Source organism: Artibeus jamaicensis, unplaced genomic scaffold, assembly GCF_021234435.1.
Source record: "Artibeus jamaicensis isolate MK-2021 breed Jamaican fruit bat unplaced genomic scaffold, CSHL_Jam_final contig_465, whole genome shotgun sequence".
NCBI lineage: Eukaryota > Metazoa > Chordata > Mammalia > Chiroptera > Phyllostomidae > Artibeus > Artibeus jamaicensis.
Genome location: NW_026521843.1, coordinates 11,771,622 through 11,793,967, shown reverse-complemented (window position 1 = coordinate 11,793,967; position 22,346 = coordinate 11,771,622). Strand labels below are relative to the sequence as shown.

Below are 22,346 nucleotides of genomic sequence, written 5' to 3'. Positions count from 1 at the left end.
CACCGAAGCTCCACCCACACTAGGAGGTGGTGGGTTTCATTTACCCTCAGCGGATATGTATTGTTAACCAACAAAACAAAGTAAACCTTACATTCAAAGTCCCGGGTTTGGGTCACAGTTTCGTGCATTTCTAGTCAGACACCAGGGATCATAGAGAAGTCAATGGTTTCAGTCATTGCATTTCTCATCTGTAATATTGGGGTAATAATGCATAATTGGGTTGTCAAAAGGATTAAATGAGATTATGTTCGGTGCTGTGTAAATTATAAATGTTATGGAAATATGAAGAGCTGTTATTGTTACTTAAAACTGTAGCCTTGTGAGAATTACAGGAAGCTTGAATCTAGGTCAAAGGATTTTATACAATTTTTGACTTGGGGTGGTGGATACAGAATACGGGTGATGTATTATAGAATTGTACGTTTGACCCTATGTAATTTTATTAACCATTGCCACCCCAATAAATTAAACAAAAGTTAAAACAGCAACAAAAATTTCTCTAGACCTTTAATTTTCAGAAATAAAAATCTATCTCTCCTTCCTTCCCTCCATGCAAGCCATATTTTTTGGACAGTTAGCAGGGGCTTGGCCCTGGGCAAATCAGGAAGAACAAGATTGGGTTCGTGCCTTCATATAGCTCACAGTCTAATCTAACGAGGGAGAGAGGTTAAAACAGAAGTCAGTTCTTCTGAATTGTGCGGCCTACTGTGATGGAGAGGAATGCCCTGGGTTCAGAGGCTGGGCAGAGCAGCAAATTGGCATCTGCTCTGGGTCTTGAAGGAATTCTCTAGGAAGCAATGGAGGAGTGAAGTGCCTAGTCATTTTGGGTTGTGTTCAGAACATTCTGAGTGGTACATTGTAGACACTCCAGAACATCCTGTCTGCATGATTGCAGGCGGGGGCACAGCTGTGCCCTGCTCAGTCTTTCCAGTCTCAGCTGGGCATCTTCATGTCTGTTTCACGTAGTGTTGTGCAGGACAGCCAGAGATTTGGCCAGAATTTGCATGCAACATAGAGGACTCCCCCTCTTGGCTCATTCTCTTTTGGGTCACTCTCCCCTCTTCTGCAGCTATGGGTGCCTGAGTGCTGGCCTCTGGTTATACAAGCTGAGTAGATTGTGACAGTTCTACCAAGTTTTAGCTGCCCCACCTGCGGTTGACTGAAATCTGCCTTTGGGCTAAAAAAAAAAGGAAAAACGGGGAATTAACCCTGTGTCATTCCTTCTTCCAGTTATGGTCTTCCTTTAAGTTTCCTTTTGGTTTTGATAACTTCATGTAGCTATTTGAAAAACGTTTTCCACAGTTTATTGTTGTTATCTGCAGGACGGTTGCTCTAACAGGAGACACATGGTCATCAGCTGCTAAGGAGCAAATTGTTTAGTTAGGGACATGGGGAGCCAGAGAGTGACTCAGCAACACGGTATGGGCCAGTGCTTTATTTATTTACATATTTATTTATCCAAAACCCCCCAATTTTTGAAAATTCGCTGGAGGTAGGGCTCTTCTCACGACACAAGACAGCATACTATTGGCTATAGAGAATAGTATGTCTATGGCTATAGACATAAATAGTATGTCTATGGCTATAGACAGACATTCTGAAGTCATTCAGGCTAAGATATGTCTTGAATTATGTTGACTTGAGAAGAGATGTGTAAAGAGAAAACAGGATTAGGCTTCTCCACGGGGAGATAAAAGTGGTCCATGGTTTTGCTTCCCTGTATGGTTTCCACCAGCCACATATGGCTATCGATCAGTTGAAATGTGATTAGCCCGAAATGAGATGTGCTGTGAGTGTAAAATACACATCAGGTTTGACAGACTCAGACTGAAGAAAGAGTGAACAATAGCTCATTAACACTTTTTTATAATGTACTACTTTAGGTATATTTGATTAAGTAGATATATTACTACAATTAATTTCACCTGCTTCTTTTTCCCTTTTTTTAATGTGTATGGTTCTGATGCCATTTCCCCCCCATAGCATCAAACAATTCTCTGACACCAGGTTGGCGTGTCACAAACTAACTCAATCCTGACACTATGTAGAGATGACATCAGACCCCACAGGTCAAGGGCTCAGTCCCACAAGACGGCCCCTACTTCAGCTGCCAACACAAGTCCAGGTTGTTACCTGTGCTTATGACCGATAAGCCACCAATCAAAGGTTTCCATGACCCCCTCCTTGGGTTTGTTTAGTTTTCTGGAGTGGCACACAGAACTTAGGGAAACATTTTACTGACTAGATTATCCATCTACTATAAAAGGATATAATTTGGGAACAGCCAGATGGAAGAGAAGCATAGGGCAAGGAATGCGGGAAGGGCTGAGGAACTTCCAGGCTCTCTGAGTGCACCCCTTCTCCCCAAATTTCCATGTATTCACCGAGCTGGGAGCTCTCCAAACCCCATCAGAATCTCTGAACCCCATCCTATTACATAGGCAGAATTGATTAAATCATTGACTGTAGGTGATCAATTTAGTCTCCAGCCCTTCTCCCTCTCTGTGGAGGCTTGGGGTGGGGGATGGTGGGATGGAAAGTTCCAACCCTCCAATGACCTGGTTGATTCCCCTGGTAGTCAGCCTCCATCTTTAAATGCTTTCCAGAAGTCACCAAGTTAACACAAATCCAGATGTGGTTGAAAGGGGCTTGTCACGAAAATCCAGTCACCTTTATCTCTCTTATGCTCTTGTCACTTAGGAAATTCCAAGGGTTTGAGCATTATGCTAAGTGAAATAAGCCAAGCGGTGAAAGACAAATACCATATAATCTCACCTGTGAGTGGAACCTAATCAACAAAACAAACAAACAAGCAAAATATAACCAGAGACATTGAAATAAGGAACAAACTGACAGTAACCAGAGGGGAGGAAAGAGGGGATAATGGCGGGGCGGGGGGTGGTGGGGGAGAAGGGGAATGGTCATTTGTTGAGAATTGCCCTGCCTGGTTTCAGGAGCTGTAACGCCCCCCATGGCTAAGGCTGAGTGAGCTACCTTTGGACCATAAGCCACTAAGGAGACGAAGCTTATCTCCCTGGCAGGAGTGCCACTTCTGCTCCTTTTTTCATAACTGGCCCCCAGTGTTTGATCAGTTAGCCAATGATGGGTAAGATTCCCCAAGGGAGGAACGACCTAAGACAGGCACGATCACATGGAGGCCCCAGGGAAGGACTTGGGAGGCTATGGAGAAAGGGAGTGATAAACCAGCTTTGACAAGCCTGAGTCCTCATTTCTCCGAATTCCTTGGCTATCTACTTCCTCTGCCTGATTTAAGCCTGAAACAATGACTGAGGGTGGTGCAGCCCTGTGCCGGAAAGGGTGGTCTCCCTGGGTGATCAGGCCTGAGAAAGGATATGTAAAATCCTGTGAAACCTGCTTTGCTAAGAATGCTTTTAGTTAAATTATAGAGGCCCAAGCAGGAAATTAGTTTGTTTTCTAAAGTTTTGTAGCCTTTTAGCTGATAGACCCTGACTCAGAAGAAGCCCTAATAGTTCTTTGTATGCTATCTATTGTTTGATCCTTACTGCTTGACCATGATTAATGAGCTGTACCTGTATTCCTGTACAAATTGAAACAGAATAAAAGCCTGTCCGGGCAAGGGTCAGTGTGCTCTCCTCTTGAGAGGGTGGCCAGGCTGCTCCGAGGTGCTCCCCCCTTGAGGGAGTAGCTGTGCCATCCCTTTTCCTCCACAGGACTCAGTAGTCCATGTGAATTTGTTTCATGTCTCATCCATGATGCTGCAGGCACCGCGAGCTGGTGTCTGCATCAGTCATTAAGGAACATGTAAAAAGGACACATGGTCAAAGCCAAAGACAGGGAAGTGGGGTTGGCTGGGGTAGGGGGAAAATGGAGACAACTGTACTTGAACAACCATTAAAAAAAAGAGGAAAAAAAAGAAGCTATGTGTCAGAAATGACATGAAGACTAAATATATATTTCTTACTATAAATCACAATATTACAGTGTGCCTACTAGAAATACAGCACCACATACATGGCTCACATTATTTTTCTGTTGGCTAGCAGTGGTCTAGCCTGAGGGTTAGCAAAATTTGTCTTTAAAGGGTCAGTTGGTGAATAGACTTTGCAGGCCACATGGTCTCTGTTACAGCTATTCAATACTCAACCCAGCTCTTGTACAAGCGGCTTAGGCAATACACAGAGGAATGAGAGAGGCTATGTTATAATGAAGCTTTACTCACAGACGCTGATATTTGAATGTCATATAATTTTAATGTGTCCCAAACCTCATTATTCTTTTGATTGTTTTCCTCCCTTCACTTATAAATATGTAAAAACTATTCTTAGCTTGCAGGACATATAACAACAGGGGGCAGGGGATATTTGGCCTGTGTGCCATTGTTTGCCATGCTCTCTAGGACATCATTTTGAGGGGCCTGAGAAACGATTGGTTTTGCAAAGCATCGTGTTACGTAAAACCCGTGGTGTTAAGTAAACCCACTGTGTTAAGTAAAACCCATAGTGTTAAGTAAACCCATCATGTTACGTAAAACCTATCATAGACCAAATCATTGTTTGCAGTCCTTCCTGATCTCCTGCATTAGATTTCCATGCCCACGTCCTTTCCCATGTGGCAAAAATTTCTTTGCAGCTTTTGAGCAAAAGTATGTTTTCGTCAGTATTCCCAGCTGACATGACATGAATGGCCTTCTCAATGACTGGTGTTAGGCACCATGTTTAGGAACAGCTGTGTTTTTCCCAAGCTCGGTTATCTTTCCTTTCTGGGGGCTGGGTCTACTGGAGCAGGATAGTCAAAATGTGGATCCGTAGGGTTGTGTCTCCTCATGCTCCAGGACCTGGCTCTTTAAAGCCTAGTGAGTTCTGAGCGAGTTAGTGAATTTTCACTAACTAGAGGTGGAGTGGATTTTCCCATCCCATGGAGATAGGGCTTGACCACGGCACTCTTGTTGGCTAATGGAATGTAGATAGAAATGGCTTGTGCTGGTTCCAGGCTGAGGCTTCAGAGGAATTGTGTGTTTCTACCTACCTCCTTGAAATTCCTGTCATTACCATGAAACAAGCTTCCTCTGGCTAGTAGCTCTTGCCCTTTCAGCCTGGTTCCCAGCATAAGCACATGTGGAACCAACCAGAACACATACTTCAGCTGAGATACACCAATCTCGGCCTGAATCGCAACTCAAAGTAGAGCTACCTGGTGTAGACAAGGCTGTTGTAGATCAGTAAGTTCACTGGGGACCCACAAATGTGAGGGAGATAAGTGTTTATTGTTGTGTTACTAAGGTTCTGCGATTGTTCATTACACAGCACTTGCTGACCACGACAAATTCTTCATTTCCCTTCATTGAATCTCACTTTTTGTCTGCCTGTCTTGTGCTACTCAGCAAAATCTGGGCACTTCTCTGCCCCTCAAAAGAGGCAGTGTGGCTGCCGCATTAGTGTTGCACTTCCCTCTAGGGTTTGTCTGTTTAAGATATTGTTTATTTCATGCTGACCATGGGTGAAGGATAGCCTGTTAATCTAGACACAATTGAATTGAGAAATGACTCCAGTCTAATTTTACTCACTTCTTCATTCCCAAGTTACCCTTTCTGCTTCCTTTGGTTGTATGTGTTTCAAATCAGTTCCCACTGTTTATTTTTAATTTCTACTTTATTTTAATTATTTAATAGGTGGCATCTGTGCAGTGCCTGTCATTCATCAAGCAGTTTGTTTTCTGCTTATGGAATCACAAAAATATTTAATCCGCTGCTTCCATGGTGTCAACACCACTCAGACTCTAGACCACAGGCTTCTCCCTCCTGTACTTAGAGGAATAAAATTCCCAGAGGTAACCTCTGGGACCGGGGCCCTCTGAAAAGCCAGCACCCAAACTGCACCTGAGCCCAGGGAATTTTTCTCTGCAGCTTTCTCTGAGAGAAAAAGTACATTTTCTTCAGTGCCCCCGGCTCACATGACACAGGTGACCTTCTCGATGACTGGTGTTAGGGACCATGCTTAGGACCAGCTGCGGTTTTCCCAAGCCCAGTCACCTCTCCTTTAGGGGGCTGGGTCTACTGGAGGGGGATAGTCAAAATGTGGATTCATAGGGTCTCCTCATGCTCAGCAATGTGCCTCCACAGCCTACTGAGTTCTGAGCCCTAGGATGTAGTTTACGTGGAGAGGAAGGGGTTGAAGGAGGTGGTGAAAGAGGCCCTACTAGAGCATAATTGATAAAATGATGATGATAATGAAAGTCATCAGCATCATTCTATCCATTATGGGGGTATTTTATAATTTTTAGTGTTTAGGATAAACCACTTCTGTGGGTTTTCTGCTGATGCCTTATAATCTTGAGACTTCCCAACCTCTCATCTCTAAATGGGTTGGCTCACCCTGGCTGGTGTAGCTCAGTGGATTGAGCATGGGCCTGTGAAGCAAAGGGTTGCTAGTTCGATGCCCAGTCGGGGCACATGCCTGGGTTGCAGGCCAGGTCCCCATGGGGGACACATGAGAGGCAACCACACATTGATGTTTCTCTTCCACTCTTTCTCCTTCCCTTCCCCTCTCTCTAAAAATAAATAAAATATTAAAAAAAATAAAATGGGTTGGCTCAATGGAACAGAATTTAGGGCTTTGCCATCCCAGGTGCCGGATGAATTCCATGCTCATGATCGGATTTGGAGTAATTTTAAATTTGAAATATACAGCCTCATTTTTTTCTTGTCTTTTTTGTAAAGGGCCTAATATCTGGCTCATACTTTGTGCCAAGTCTGTTGTGGTTCTGAAATGACATTGCTAGAGATCTGTTCTGTCAGAATAGGCGCTGAGAAATGCCCCTTGGATGGGTGATGTAATAGTCTTACTCGGGCCATTTGCACCTTAGTGAGAACCAGTATGGGAGGTTAGGTAGCTAGTCCCCTAGTGTCATCTGAATAGGCCATGACTATGGATGTGGGTAGACTGAGCATTTGGGGAAGGGGATTGTGCCCAGGAAACAGTGATGTATGGGCGTATTTTATTGGATTTCAAAGGAAAAGAAAACATGGTGAGGGGAAAGTAAGGAGCTTTTTGGGCTCTGTTGGGTTTCCTGGAGCCAAGAAGTGAGGTTTCCAGACATCAGAACAGTCTGCCCTGGAACAGATTGTAACTGAGCTGGGAGGATGATACACAGGAAACAGCAGAAACAAGCATGAGAGACTCCTGCCTGGGCTCTCAGCCTCCACCCTGGGCACCGAACAGTCTGTTCTGTTCTCCGCAGAACAGCTAGTGTGAGCATTGTGAGACTAACATCAGACTATGACTTTCCTCCAAACCCCTCCACGGCTTTCTCTAACACATAGAATGGAGTCAACATGCTTGCCATCCTTGATCAAACCCTGTCTCATTCCCAGCCTCAGTTACTCACTGCCTCCTGCTCACCATTTTCCAGCTGTGCAGGCCTGGGTTTGCTCACCTGATACATCTCCTCCCTTAGCCTTGGTACTGGCTGGTTCCTCCCACTGGAAGCTTCTTTCCGATATTAACATAGCCCATTTCTTCACTGTATTCACTGTCTGCTCAATTAGACTTTCTTCTGCCTTCTGAGATAACATCCCCAGTCACTGCTATCCCTTGATGTTTCTCTATTTCCTTTCATAGTACTTATAACTACATTATCTTATGTATACAGTTATAATTTCTAGTTAGTCTGTCTCTCTCATTAGAACATAGATTTTTTGAAAGGGTAGGAACTTCACCTGTTTTGTTCTCTGCTCAATACCCAGTTTCAAGGACAATGTATTGTAGATATTCCCAGATAGAGAATTGAGTGAATGAGAGAATGAATGAATTAATGAACAAATAGCTTCAATATCTGGTTGCCAGGCTATAGACTGCATGTGCTTGGAAATACTTGGCTTGTTGTAATTTCATCTAATTACTTGAACATTTGAACTACATAGGTGCTAGATAGACAGATTGAGAGATAAAAATAGATGATAGATAAAGTCAGGGTATTGGTCCTCAGTGTACTGATACTGGAAGAGATCGATAGTGTTAAAAGAATGAATTAAGGAGTTCATCTTAACATCTCTCCATTATCACACAAGGAAATAGATCACAAGCCAACCTAAGGAATTGATCTCAACTTTTACAGAGGTTTCAAAAATGAGTTAGGGAGAGGAACTCCATTCTCTGCCTCTACAGGGATTCAAGTAGCTGGTAGAGAGGGCTTGTTAGAATGTGTTAGAATTTTTTTAGAACTTACTCATAAAACACAGTCAATGCTAGATGAACTCTGAGGGTCCTCCATTATTCTCAGCCATTTCCAGTATATAGTTTGAACTCATGTTGCTCTTTGGCCTTTTTTTTTCCCCAGTTGTATTTTAGCTACTCTATCTCATATTATTTGTGTCTGGAAAAGTCTTCAAACAGTTAAATCAGATGTTAACATTACCAATAAGGCTGAAAATATGGTAGATACTTCTTAGCGTGATTGGACTTTATTCCTGAAAGGGTAATTGCTTTTAGCAGGTATATTCTGGGAAGGCTTCTTGGAGGAAGAAGGGCTTGAACTGGGCATTAACAGATAAATTAACTTGGAAAAAAAAGAAAAGCAGGAAATTTAAGTACAACAGTGCCAGCAAAAGGCTTTAAACCCTGGAAGTATCAACAGCCCCATCCTGGCTCTTATGCTGTGAAAGATGGCCCTCTGTTTAAGACATTATTATGTATAATGAAGAGGGAAGTAGGATAGAAGGTCCTCCCTACTAAGCACGGAGCTTCGTGCAAACTATCCTCACAGATACAGTGGCTTAGACTCTAGCACTGCACACACTGCACATCTGGAAACACAATACTAGTGAGTACAAAGTCCTTCTGCCCAGAGTCCTGTCTCCTGAGCCCCCAGTCCCTGCCTCCACCTACTTCACCCTCTTCTCCTCGAGCCCAGAGGAGTAGGAGGGGAGAGAAGGATACAACATGGACAAATTGGTATACATTTGGACCACAATTGAGTTTACTTAGATATGCAACCAAAATCGATGAGTAAAGTGGACTCTTAAAAATGTAACTGGGATAAATGTAGAATAAATTACTTAAACAAATGGTAAAAATACAACATGCAAAAAGAAAGTTTATAATAACCACAAATTTTCTTAACTGTATTTTGGGCTAAAGATGTGTACTTATCCCACATCTTCCTTAGGGCAGAAAGTGATCAAGAGTCTTGGTGGGAAGGAGATGGTATTAATAGAAGAGCTTATGACCCAATGTGAAGAGGACCCGTTTCCTGGTATGAATAGGTAGCTGTAGCCTCTACATGATCAAGGTCCTTAGTCTAACACCAAAATCACAGAATAGAGCCTGCCAATCATTTATTTGGCTGCTTGGATGAAGGAGTTTGATGGAGGCAACAGTCTACAGACTAAACAAGACACCTGCAAAATTTGGGATCTCTTGTGTCTTGATGGCACTTCCCAGAGTGGGTCTGAGAGCTGAACCAGGGGCAGCTTTTCCCTCAGGGCCTGTGGGTCGATTAATTCAGACACTGGTGTCCTTTGGAGAATCATCACCATCCTTTCCCTTTGTGTGGCAGTTGAGGGATGAAACTCTGCTCTGAGGCTGTCAGTGTCCTGAGGTTCATGCCAAGAGTTTCATTGTGTTTTTGCTCCTATACTGTTGTCAGCAGTTGGGGTCCATGAGGAAGCTCCCTGTGAGTAGGACTCCTCCTGTCTTTCCTGGCTCTGAAGAAGTTAGGGACTAAAGAGTAAGAATGTGTTTTAACTATTGGGTTGCCCCCAAAATTTGTTATTTTCCATCAGGTGGCTCTAGTAGTGCTTCGTTGTCTTGAACTTCATTTGAAACAATTTTGTTAAATTGTATTGTGATAGCTGTCATATCAGCATGCATTTTAAAAAATAAAATTGGTGAATTTTTGTGTAGCCATTTTAATATTGAACATGAAAGGAAAATAAACAATTTTTGGCATATTGCACTTTATTATTTTAAGAAAGGTAAAAATGCAACTGAAATGCAAAAAAAAAAAAGATTTGTGCAGTGTGTGGAGAAGCTGTGACTGATCGAATATGTCAAAAGTGGTTTATGAAGTTTCGTGCTGGATGATGCGCCACAGTTGGGTAGACCAGTTGAAGCTGATAGCAATCAGATCAACACATTAATTGAGAACAATCAACATTATGCCACATGGGAGATAGCTGACATACTCAAAATGTCTAAGTCAATAAAGTTATTGGTGAAAATGAAAAAATGTGTCTTTTAAAAACTAAACAGACTTTTTGGCCAACTCAATCCATCACTGATAACTGCTAGGTTGTGTGTAGTTCTGTGAGCCCAGTGGGCTTTAATTCCAAGCCCCAGAATCAGGCAGGCTCATCCACCAATTCAGGCAGAACTGAACAGGACAGGGTTTTTCACAGCAAGAGGGCTGCCTGGGCAAGAGTTTTGGGAGAACTCCTGCTCTTCATGGACTGGCTGGTTCCCAAAGATAATAAAGTTAGAGTTCAGGTGAGCATCCTTAGTTATTTTTTTCAAATTCACCAGTGAAATGAGTAACGTGTGGAGAGATGAGGAGCTAGCAAAGTTTGTTAATAATAAGGTTCCCTTCACTTTGGAAAAAACTTCAGGGTTGAAGAAAAGCTTCCCCTGCTTTTGAAAGAAGGCTGCCCTTCCTGGCTGGCCAAGTTCTCAGCCATGTCTGCTCAAGTGTACTCCATCCTCTATTCTGCAGTCTTCCCAGTTCTTAATGCAGACACGTGTGTTCCAACTTCAACCTACTGTGTCAAAGATTAGTGCCACCCCCTATGCACCAAACACAAATAGAAGGATACGGAACAGTAAGGTGGCTCTTAGATCCACTCTCTGCTGTGTTCCCCAAGGCTTCTGCCATGCCGTGGACTGATATTACCTCCCATTTATGGGAAGGCATCAGTCTTGCTAGGGACCTCCTGGAACTCTCTTTCCCACACTGTAATTCACACTGCATGCTATCGCCAGACTACATTTCTGCAAACACTACTCTTACCGAGTCACTCAAACTCTCAGAGTCTACTTTTCCTCATTGTTAAAGTGGATATGTTTATATTTTTCCCTCCTTGCCTACCTCATGGTGTCGTTGAAAAGCTCAGATAAGACCATTGATGGAAAAAAGTCTTGTAAATTGAAAAGTGTTGTGCATGCGAGGGTGTACCAGCCTGCCTTAGGAACCTCATTTCCTCTTATTGTCTTTCTGATCAAGTTTACACCGCTAGCCTTGGCATTCGGGGTCTTCCCAATCAGTCATGTTCCAGACCGCCCCATCCCTTATCAACCTACAATTCTGGTTCTTCCTTTCGTTTCTACTTATTCTGTTTTGAGAAGCCTTTCTGATTACTCCTACCCTTAGGAAGCTTCCTCTCATGTGAGCTCTTTTAGGTTGTGTAGTCAGAATAAAGGGCTCTCAACCATGGCTTCACATTAGAAACACCCAGAAAGCTTTTAAATGACATTGTTGCCTGTATTTCACCCTAGAGCTACAGAATTTAAATGTCTTGGGATGGGGCCAAAATAACCATGTTTTCTAAAACCTCTCTAATGACTAATTGGCAGCCAGTGTAAAGAACACCTAGCCTATATTTTATACATGGCACTGAATTATTTTTGTCTCATGATCCCTCCCAATTGCTCTGTGAATTTCCCACAGGACAGGAGCCCTACATGATCTCTTCCTGCTGCTTCTTCCTCCTGTTGTGCTTTTGTCTCTCTAGGACACACCTGCTTTCTGTGGGTCATGCCTATCAAATTTGCTCCAGGACACATTCACCTGCCTCCTCTGACCCCCAAACCTGCACTCAGCAAGCATTGCTGGGTACAATGTGGCGGAACATAGACTGAATTTAATCTGTGCTCAACAACAGTGTTCAAATTTACATGTATGCTTGGTGGACAGCGGAGGGCCATCAAACAGAGGGACCCATCGGCCTCTGTATAGGGACTCATCGGCCCTTTGTATAGGGACCCATCAGCCTCTTGGAAGAACATTCATTTTTTGACTTTATGAGAGTCAGGAGTCAACAGAAGTCAATGTTTAGAACTAATCATTCAGAACCACCAGTAGGAGACAATGGTGAGGCATTTTTGCCCATTGTGGGCCCAAGTTGTGAGCCCAGGTAAGGCATTTACATGGGCTCACAGGTAAACAAACAAACAAACAAACAAACAAACAAATTCTCTGGTTGATACTTGTTTAAGGCCTGATGCTCAGGACAAATGTCTTTTTGTGATGACACTATAGTTCTCGCTTCACTAAACAGTACACACTTGCTTTCCCTCCTGCTCTGGGCTCACTATTCCCCTCTTGGCTATGTGGAGGTTTGTCAAATCTTCATGGGGATTTGATGGTTCTCATTATGGCAGAGAGTTAGGAACACCTTGAGCTCAAGAATGGAATTCCTATTTTTTATCAGATATGTTTGCTATTACATTCGTTTCTCAGGCACCTAGAGAGACACTGTGCACATGTACCCCCCCTGAAGTATACCCCTTCCTGCACAGGGGTTGCTCTCCTTATGGTAATTCTCTCAGGTTGACCGACTCTGGGCAGCTTTCGGTTGGTTGCAGTTTTGATGGAATGTTCTCGGTTCATTTCTGTTGTTCTTTTTTGTGGTGTTGGAATTTGATGTATGTGCAAGGACTGCATCCCATGGTCTCTGTTTTCTGAGGGTCCTCTTCAGGGTCTGCTGTCGTTCGTTTCTCTTCAGGGCACATCCGGTCTCCGTGGGTTGTACTTAGGATTCTCCAGGACGCAACCACCCTTTGGTGCCTGTTTCCTGAGATGCCTTGCTCTGGTTTGTGAAAAACACTGAGTTTGATTGTGCTGTTCTGTGGCTTCTGAGTACTTTCAGAAGATACACTGAGTACTTTCTCACAGATACAAAATGTCAGACTGTTCATTGCACTGCATTTCCAGCTTTACCTACCACTCTTTAAATCTCACTCCTAATCACTCATTTGGCACAAACTCAATAGTAGGGTTGACTTGACAGGCTCATTGTTACAGAGGCTAAGACACCTTATAATATCAGTAGGGCCTGTTACAAATGTCTTACCTGGGCTCACAACTTGGATGATTCTATATCTACTGAATGCCTGAATTTTTAGGTCTGTGTGTCAGTATCAAATAATGAATATTGCACTACGATGTATGTAGTGACATGATAGTTGAGTCCAGTCTGTGTTCACTAATGGACTCTAAACATATTTTGTGTGTTTGATAGACTGGTATATGGGTCAAACAAAAATACTTCTGGGGTTACTGCCTGGCTATCCACTGGCCAACTGGCTTAAGTGGTTCTTGGCTTCCTTTCTTCCTAGATTTGTTCTCTTGTCTCTGGAACCTGGAAGTCACGACCCTCCCTTGGGGCCTCAGAGTTCCAAGGACGTTTTTTCATAGTCACAAAGAAAAGAAAGTTTTAGTGAGCTCAGAGGTGGAATGAATACCTGTGTTTCTTGTGCTTTGTTCTGATTGTCGATCGTGCCATGAGGTGCCCCTGGCGGGAAGTTCCATGCCAAGCAGGCCATTGATCTATACCTAACAGTTCCCAGAGGCAGTCCCTTAGTCTCTTCATGACTCAGAGACTGGGGGCTGATGTGGCTGTTGCATCAGTGGCCTTCATTTTCCCTGGCATCACACACACGTGTGTGTCTGCGGTCTGCAGGAATTACAGTGTGTGCCACCTGCCGCAGTCCAGAAGTATGCATGGGAGTATTTTTTGCACTTGTGGGATGCTTTTCTAAATTGGCATTTATTTCAATAATTCCTCCTCCCTCTCTCCATGTCAGGTGGCACATCTGTGGAGACTGCACCCCTTGTTCCCCGACCCTGGAGGAGATTGATGAGGACACCTGCTTTCTTCCTGTTCGGCACAGAGAGAGAGGCACAAGGGTTGTGGGCTCAGCAGCGAGCATCTGAATCTCATGGAGACATTTCAGCAAGTATGCTGGGAGGACATATGCTTGGAGTTATTTTTCCAGAGTTGGGAATAGAGCCAGAAGTACTTTATTTCATTCACTCCTTTGTTCAACATGGTTTAGGTTGCTAATGTGTGTCATTCCTTGTTTTGAGAGCTATGGGTGGGTAGAGAAGACAGAATTTTATAAGACATCTCTGCACTCAAGTCTGGGGAGACAACACACATGCACACACACGCACACATCAGAGTAAAATAGTGACATGAGTAAGGAGAAAGCCTCCCCAGATGCTAGGCTGGGTGAGGGGGGCTGTCGGCCTGAAGAGCCGGCCCCCTGTACACTGTCATGATTGAGTCTTCAGCCTTATAGCCATTCCCAGGCCTAACTGGTCTAGCTGCATGCAGAAATCAGCACAAAGAAGAAAAAGGAATATCCATGTTCGTGTCTCATCCCAGGAGGAAGCAATGGAAAAAGTAGGGGTCTATCTGTTTTGCATCAGTGTTACAAGGCTCTGATGTGCCTTTGTTGAATGGTTTTTGAATGTATCCCAGAAGTTCCAGGGCTCTGGCCCAGAAAAAGATGCATTTGCTGCAAATAAACATTCCTTTCTGAAAAAGGAAAGCCATAGATCTGTTTACTCAAGTGCCCAGTGATTTCAGCCCTTAGTGGGATCTGGAAGAAGCCCCATTTCCACCTAATACTGCCTAAGCAGGACTGCTAACAGGTGAGGATGAAGAAATTTACTCAGAGGACTGACTAGACAGAGTATTGATTCATGAAGACATTTCTGTCTTGTGTGGGGAATAGGGGTCTCTGGCCAACTTTAGCTGAGGTTGAGCCCCCAGGGGATTAGGCAGAGGTGACCTGGCCCACATGCTCCCCCAGAGGGTAGGAAGATACCTGGGAAATAGGAAGGAAGAGAAGCCAGTTGCCTGGGCTGCTTTTTCGGTGGAGTCAAGTGTTTTAGAAAAGGAAGATGAGTCTCCCCTTCCCCAGCTGGGAGGTAGATCTCCAAGGGCTATCCAGTCTGTGATCTTTTATTCATGCACATAATCTGTCGGGCTCTATCTTTGGGAAATTACTTCTATTTTGTGCACTTAATTGCTTAAATTGCTGTGGGTTTGCTGCATTTTCAAAAAATTCAATAAAAGACATAGAAAAGATTGACAGTAAAATGTTTATCAGGTGAAAATAATCTTTACAGATTCACGGACCTAGGTTCATCTTGTAAATACTGAATTTGGAGGCCTTGGAAATTGCTGAGAGGCTGTTGAAGTTTCACTGGTTCATGATTAGAAAATAATAGAAATAATAACGTTGTAGTTTTGAGTTTTTGAATCCCAATATGTTAAGCACTTGGGATTTTATATCAGATTCAACAGACATAGAAGAAAGAATCTGTGACTAAGCTTCTGGTGACCTTGTGACTCCAAAGCTTTGACCTCTGTGACCACTCAAGGTGCTCAGAGAGGCTTATCCAGCCAAACTCGGGAAAGTTGTAGGAAGTCCTCTCTTCAACCCTTTTCCTGCTTTGAAAAGAATCCTGTAATGCCTTTTAGTTTTTATTCATGGCTACTTATGAAGAAGAAGCTGAAAACGAGAGTTCTGGGGACCTTTTTCCAGCAAGCCTGCAGAACTGGCCCTGGACCTCAAACCCAAGAAGGCTGGAGCTGCCTCATAGCAGAGAAGTGGCCACAGCAGCTGCCACAAGGACACCTTTGAAACTTGGCTCTGCTCCTTACTGTGACACTTCACTGTTTGTAACTGTGTATCTAAGGGCATGTTCCCTTTTTTATTTACACTTGGCATTACTTGATCTTGCTGACCTATTTCCAAACAACATCTGTATTGTTTGTTACAACAAATCAGAGAAGTGACCTGTTCATTCATTCATAGAGTTGTGTCAGTTGCCTGTGGTGGATGCCTCATCACAGAAGGGGCTTGAAACACATGGTCTGAGCTGAAATGGCCAACCTTCTTTAGCACTGATGTTTGCTGGGACGGGACCGAAGGCTGCTTCAGGCGGATCCACAGGTTTGGACCATGTGCTCATGGTTGGGTTCCCTATCTACTTGGTTGGTTATGGAGCCCCCTTGACTTTGGAAGTTCTGCTTTTTGGAGGGTACTTGGAAATGTGTGAGGGGCCTTTGCTTGACTCACTGATGTGGGCAAGAGAGGTAGGGATGGGTCCTGTATGTGAGAAAGGGCCCCGCATCCTGCACGAATCTCAAATGCCCCAATGGATGTTGCTGTAGGCAAAGAGCATTTTGATAGTTACCTGAGCCCAGATTTTGTGTTCCAAAAAGTGTTTTGTGCACAACTCTGATTTGCACTGACTTTCCCAGGAACCATATTTAATGTGTAAATTGAGGAAGATCACATTCCTATGTTCAGAAACTTACCAGAAGTTGTTCACAGCATTCTGGTCACGGAAAATCCTTATCACTAATGGCAGCAGGTCTGGCGGCAATGGAGCTGCCCTACGACCTACCTGTAGCAATCTGTGCGCAGAGCCGCCCTGCTCCCAGCCAGTCTACGTAAAGACACAAGCGTCTGGCCACTTTGTTATGTCTTCTAGTCAGTCAGTCCTCCTCCTGAGCACTCCCAGCCCAGAAAACACTATCTTTACAGTCTTTTTCATGTATTTCTCTACTACGTTATAGTGGGTGCATTGTACTGGTGGTTGTCTCTTATTTTATTTTCTTAATCATTGTTAAAAATTGTTGTTCTATGACAGTTGTCCCAACTTGTGCCCCTTTGCCCTCCTTTTAAATTGCTGTGTCTTTTATTCCTCAGAAAGCAGTTCTGTAGTGCAGTGGAGTAGGATTGTACTTTACTCAGAACTTGACCGAGGTTTGTTCACTGTTCTGAAAAATGAGCTCCCTGATGGAAACAGTGCTCGGGTCATCAGAGTCAAAGCACGTGACACGTGAAGCAGCCTGCATTTTTAGGCATCGCATTCACCATGACTCTTTCAGAGATAGCTGTGCCTTTCTGCCTTCTAGTGTCGTCATGATCACAGATATATTGAGCTACATTTTCATGCAAATTAGGTCCTTTAATCTCTCCATTTACTCATAGTTAAGACAGTATGTTTCTATTTTTAAAAATTGCATGGGTAAGGCATGTTACGTGTGAACTTCATTTCAGGACAGTGAAGGGGCTTTGACTAGAAGCTTGCTTCGAGAAGGGGGCCTTGGCTGTGGCCGGGCTGTGAGGCAGAGAAAGCCCCGAGGGACAGCCTTGCTGGAGGCAGCCCCTGGCGTGACGAAGGCAGTGGTCCGTGCGCCTAGGTCTCTGCCCAGGTCAGCACGGGCATCCAGTGACAGCTTTCTGCATCGGGTCCTTCTCTACATAGTCACAGAACTTTGCTCAGGGCCAGTTTGCTGAATAGCAATGGGCAACTTATCTACTGATCAGGTGATCTCAAATTCAACTTCCTTCTAAGTATTTTCTTTCTCATGCAGGTATTCTATGACCTTTTTGCATTTTTTTTGTCCTAAAATACACTACCACATTTGCCCCGCTTTTCTTTCTCTCTCTCCCCCCACCTCTATCTCTCTATACACACACATACACACACATAGGTCTTTCTGTTTTTTTATGTATTTGAGGTTATGCAGCGCATTGTGACACTGCATTGGCTGTGAGCATTTTAGCACGTGTGTCCTAAACACAAGGACCCTGACCTCGAAAGCCACACTGTAGCTCTCGAAAGCAGGAAATCTCCATGGATATCAAATCCCCATCACATAAATGTGACCCTGGGTTCCATGCACAGACTGTGCTTGTCCCAGTAGTGTTCTTTACAGGTGCGGGGGCTGGTGCAGGAGCCAGTTTAGGGCCACTCATTCCCCTCAGTTGTCATGTCTTTCTAGTTTCCTTCAACCTGGAGTAGTTCTCCAGTTTTCCTTATCTTTCATGACCTTGACTTTCTTTCTTTTTCTTTTCCTTTTTTTTTTTTTAGGAGAATAGGCCAGTTACTTGGTAGCCTGTTTTGCAGTTTGACACTGTCTGATGGGCCCTCATCAGTCGATTCTGGTTACGCATCTTCGGCGGGAGTGCCACGGAAGTGATGCTGTATCCTTCTCAGCTTGTAATTTCCGAAGGGACGTGCTGTTGGTTTTCCCATCTCAGATCAAGGTAAAACCGTGAACTCTCACCAGTTAAGACGATGACTGTCAGGTTTCTCTGCTGTAGCAGGTATTTTTAAGAGGACATTCTCTGAGTAAGATCCTGCTTATCAAAACTCTGCCCTAGAGTAAAAGCATCTATTGGTGAATCTTGCCTGAATCAATTGTTAAATGGCAATTTCCTAACCTATCACTCCTTCTATGCTTAGGAGCTGGCTTTCAACGGTAAGGTAGAACTCTCCCATAAATCTGTATGTGTCTCCTGCTGGGTTCTTGTTTTATTCTATTTACTTCTCAATCTTATCACTGATTTCATTTTCATATAATTTTTCTTGTTTCATTTTTTGCCTCTCACCAAAGATTTTTTTGCTCATTTAGAGGATGCTATTCTTTCGTTAATCCAACTGAACATACTCATTCCACACTGTAACAAAAGGACATAGACTGCTTTTGTGAGTCCGTTGCTCCTTTTGTTAACTTTCTTTCTCAGTGTTGTATTTCTTTACGTGGTTTGGAATTTTGGTTTATGGCTTCATTTTGAGGGAGATCTTATTTATTTTCATATTTGTTTATTTACTTTTTGTGATTCTTCTCCTGGAAATGCTCACTTCGTCGGCGTGGTTATGTGGTCACGCTTACATAATCCTAACCCCTGATCCTGAACAGATCCTGTCATGGTGGCGTTTGTTTTTGGCCCATAGTTGTATAATCAGGGTAATTACTAGTCTTGTTCCTAAGCCAGTGGGTGCCTGGCTTGGATCTTGATCTTGGCATTGGACTCCTGTTGTTGTGTCTCCGGAAGCCCTAAGGAGCAGTTTTCCCCTGACTCCTTTTCAAGTGCCATGTGTGTGTGTAGGAGAATACACTGAGGGAACCTAGCTTTCAGCAGTGGCCTGCCACAGCCTCGGCTGTCACAGAGGAATTGAATTCCAGGTTACCCCTGCCTTGGTCTGGGTCTGTGATTTTAGAGCTGTTTACGTTTTGGAATTGCTATTTCATTTCTGATCCATTAAGACATTTACTTGTTCCTGAGCCGGCAGTATTTTTGTGTTGTTTTAAATATAGATCATTGCTTACATGTTTGGAGCCAGGGTGGTAATGTCAAAGTGTGAACTTACTGAGCTGTTTTGATTGAAAGTTTTTTTACTTCCATTAAGCAGAAGCAACATTTTCAGTAGGATGCTTTCTAACATCTAGAAGCTGCTGGCACATATTCTCAGGTCAGAGCTTTGAGAGAGTTTATGTCCATCCCTCCCTGAATAGCAGAATCCCTGTATGCACCACTAAGTCGGACCTGACCTGCCTCTCAGGGCAGGAAATTTTCAGTGGCAAGGTGGTGCCTTCCAGTGTGGCTCACGAGTGTGAAAACCTTCTCTAGTCTGTTTCACTCCCTTGCTGGAGCACCAAGGGCAGACTTAACATAGGGTGTCTTTTTTTTTTTTATCCTTTAAAAAATTGGTTTTCTGTTACAGTTGTCCCAGTTTTCCCCATGGCTCTCCCCTGCCCCACCCTGTTTCCATGTCCATGGGTCCTTTATACATGTTCCTCAGCTTGACTCTTTTCCTTCATCCCCCCCATCACCCTCCCCTCTGGTTGCTGTCAGACTGTTTCTTGTTTCCATGCCTCTGGTTCTCTTTTGCTTGTTTGTTTATTTTGTTCATTAGGTTCTTCTCATAGGTGAGATCATATGGTATTTGTGTTTGTTTTGGAAGTAAACTCAGAGACGTGTAAATCCAGCATACTGCCTCACACGGGCATACACATTAGTGATTCTTGGAAAGGCAATTGAATTTTTCAAAATCCACGTGATCATTGCCCAAGGCAATCTTTATAGATCCTTAAGAGCAACATGGCCTTTGCTCTCATTGCACAGAGTTTAAAAGTTTTCCTGCTATCAAGTTCAAATCGATCTCCTTGTAAATGCCATGGCAATGACACAAATGATGCTCCTGACATGAGAGCTGTTCTGACATGAGGAGACATTAGTTTTTCACCCCGAGCTTTCTCCTTTTTGAGCTATTCCTCCTATTTCCTTTAGCATTGTTGCCTATAATGCAGGTCTCTCATTATTCCGTTGGTACCTCTTGATAGGTATTGTGCGTTTTCTTGGCCACTGTGTGTTTCTTGGGCTAGTGAGCTAATGTGAAAGAACAGGCAACTTTATGATTTCCAGAAGATGGGGGGGGGGTTCACTTTGGTTTCTTGTCCCCAGCTCCCCTCAGGTGTGAAAAGGATTCCGCCAGCTTCATGGCTTGCTTCCTGTTGGATCATATTGGATAGTGCAATTACAGTTGTTTGTAGCATGGGCTGTGCAGCTCAGGCATCCCCAGGTGCATGTCCAGGGTGCTCATTTCTTATCTTGGGCTGGAAAGCAATTGAAGGCTGTTCTCCAGTCCTGTCTCTGCCACTGCTGTGGCCCAGAAATGGTTACTTGCAAACCACTTCTGTGGTCAGGGTAATGGTGTATTGATTGCTAACAGGTGGTAGGGGCGCAGTTTGATTTTTAGCTATAATTTTATTTTATGCCTTTTGGCATGTTGCTGGAAGGTGTTTCATGTGGTAATCTTATTGTGGAATAATTTTGATTTCAATAGTTTTGACTTTCATTATGCTTCTTTCTTTTTTTTTATTGCACAGACAGACATGGTGCATTGGGGCTATGTGAGGATTAAGTCAAGAAACATTGGTGTGCTTTGCTAAACTGACACTCTGGAAAGAACAGATTTTTATTTGGCAAACTTAAGTGTACTTTTATGCCGAATGTTTTAGAGAAATTTTCCCAATGAGTGCTTCATGGAATGCTGTGACCTAGTGTGATATTCTGTGATTAAAGGGATCCACGATGATATGATTTAGAAATGATGTGTCCAGGGGTGTCCAACCTTTTTGCGTCTCTGGGCCAAACTGGAAGAAGAAGAGTTGTCTTGGGTCACACATTAAATACACAAACACTAATGAAAAAATCGCATAGCATTTCAAGTAATTTACAGTTTTGTGTTGGACCTCATTCATCGCCATCCTGGGCCGCACATGGCCCATGGGTTGGATGCCCTTGACAGTGTGCTTCCCTCTTGAAGAGAACTTTTCATCTGATCTTACAAAAGATCAGAAGGCAGTAAGACTGAGCGGTAAAGAAGTCATTTTAGTCTTTCTAAAAATCTAACACTGACAATGCTTATTCGGTCATGAAACTCCTTGAAAACAGTACTATGATACCCATTAATACTCTGGAAAATCTGCATTCCATTCAGCACACCAGGGGCATGCATTGTTAAGCTACGTGGCATACCTGTGGTTGTTGGCGGCCCATGGATTGATTCACTCACAGACGTGCCTAATGCCCATCAGGGGCCTCTGCTGCGCAGGAGACAGTCCTTGCCTCTTCTTGTGAATGCACTGGGGAATCCATCCCACAGGAAGTATCGCCAACCCCAGAGCAGCATTGTCCCCGAGTGAGATGGCATCGAGCAGTTCATGTCAGGAAATGGGAAGGGCCGAGAGAAAAAAATGCCATCAAAATGAGGTCCAGGGTGGTGCAGGCTATCTGGCAAAGCCTTTAAGTGAAAACTGATAAAAATGGCTGACATGGGCAGCTAGGAAAGAGCGTGTTAGCTGGAGGCAGCCAATTCAGCAAAGGCAAAAAAGAAGAAATTGATAAATGGAAGGTGGGTGGGGAGCAAGTATGTTCCATGTCTTGGCAGATGCATGAGGAAGATGTGTTGACAAAGAAGAAGATGCTACTATGGGGGCGGAGGTGGGGGTGGGATTAAAAGACGGTTAATGAAGGACATTCACTGCTGAGTTTGAAATAGACATGGATGGCATTGGGGACCTTCTTAAAAATCTCTGGGAGGCCATGATGAAATGTAAATGATTTTCATGGACTTCAGCCCCTTTGTCTGTTATGAGACATGTTGTGGTTCCTGGCCCGAGCAGAGACTGCAGGAGTGGAGGGTAGGGACAATTTGGGAGAATAATTTAAGATGATACAGGTGTAGAGAGAAGAATCCAGCTCAACCCAACTGCGGGGTTCACAGTGACTGGGATCCAGGTGTTTAGGAAGGGTACGCTTCTCCTTGGGTCTCATAAAAATCGGCTTTCCCTCCTTCCTTGGGGCAACACTGGAGTTGTCAATGAAGTTCTTAGCTGGAGGCTACCCAATCACCTGCCACTCCTTAGGGGATGAAAACCATCGATCACTATTTGTCTGCTCGTTGGAACAGCAGGCCACTGCTAATATCTTTATCCACTTCTAAGGCTGTCAGCCTATTGACTTCTCTTTTTTCAAGTCCATTTATTGGAGTGTGAG

At 43.7% G+C, this 22,346-nt stretch overlaps 1 long non-coding RNA gene across 1 annotated transcript in view; it reads left to right on the top strand.

Annotated features, from left to right (window-relative positions):
- LOC119047929 (uncharacterized) overlaps positions 1-18,025 on the top strand; it is a 94,308-nt gene extending 76,283 nt beyond the window's left edge. Inside the window, exons 2-3 of the long non-coding RNA XR_005082219.2 lie at positions 13,776-13,928; positions 17,872-18,025. This is a non-coding gene — a long non-coding RNA (uncharacterized LOC119047929). The remainder of the gene's footprint in view (positions 1-13,775; positions 13,929-17,871) is intronic.
- Positions 18,026-22,346: the final 4,321 nt, after the last annotated feature.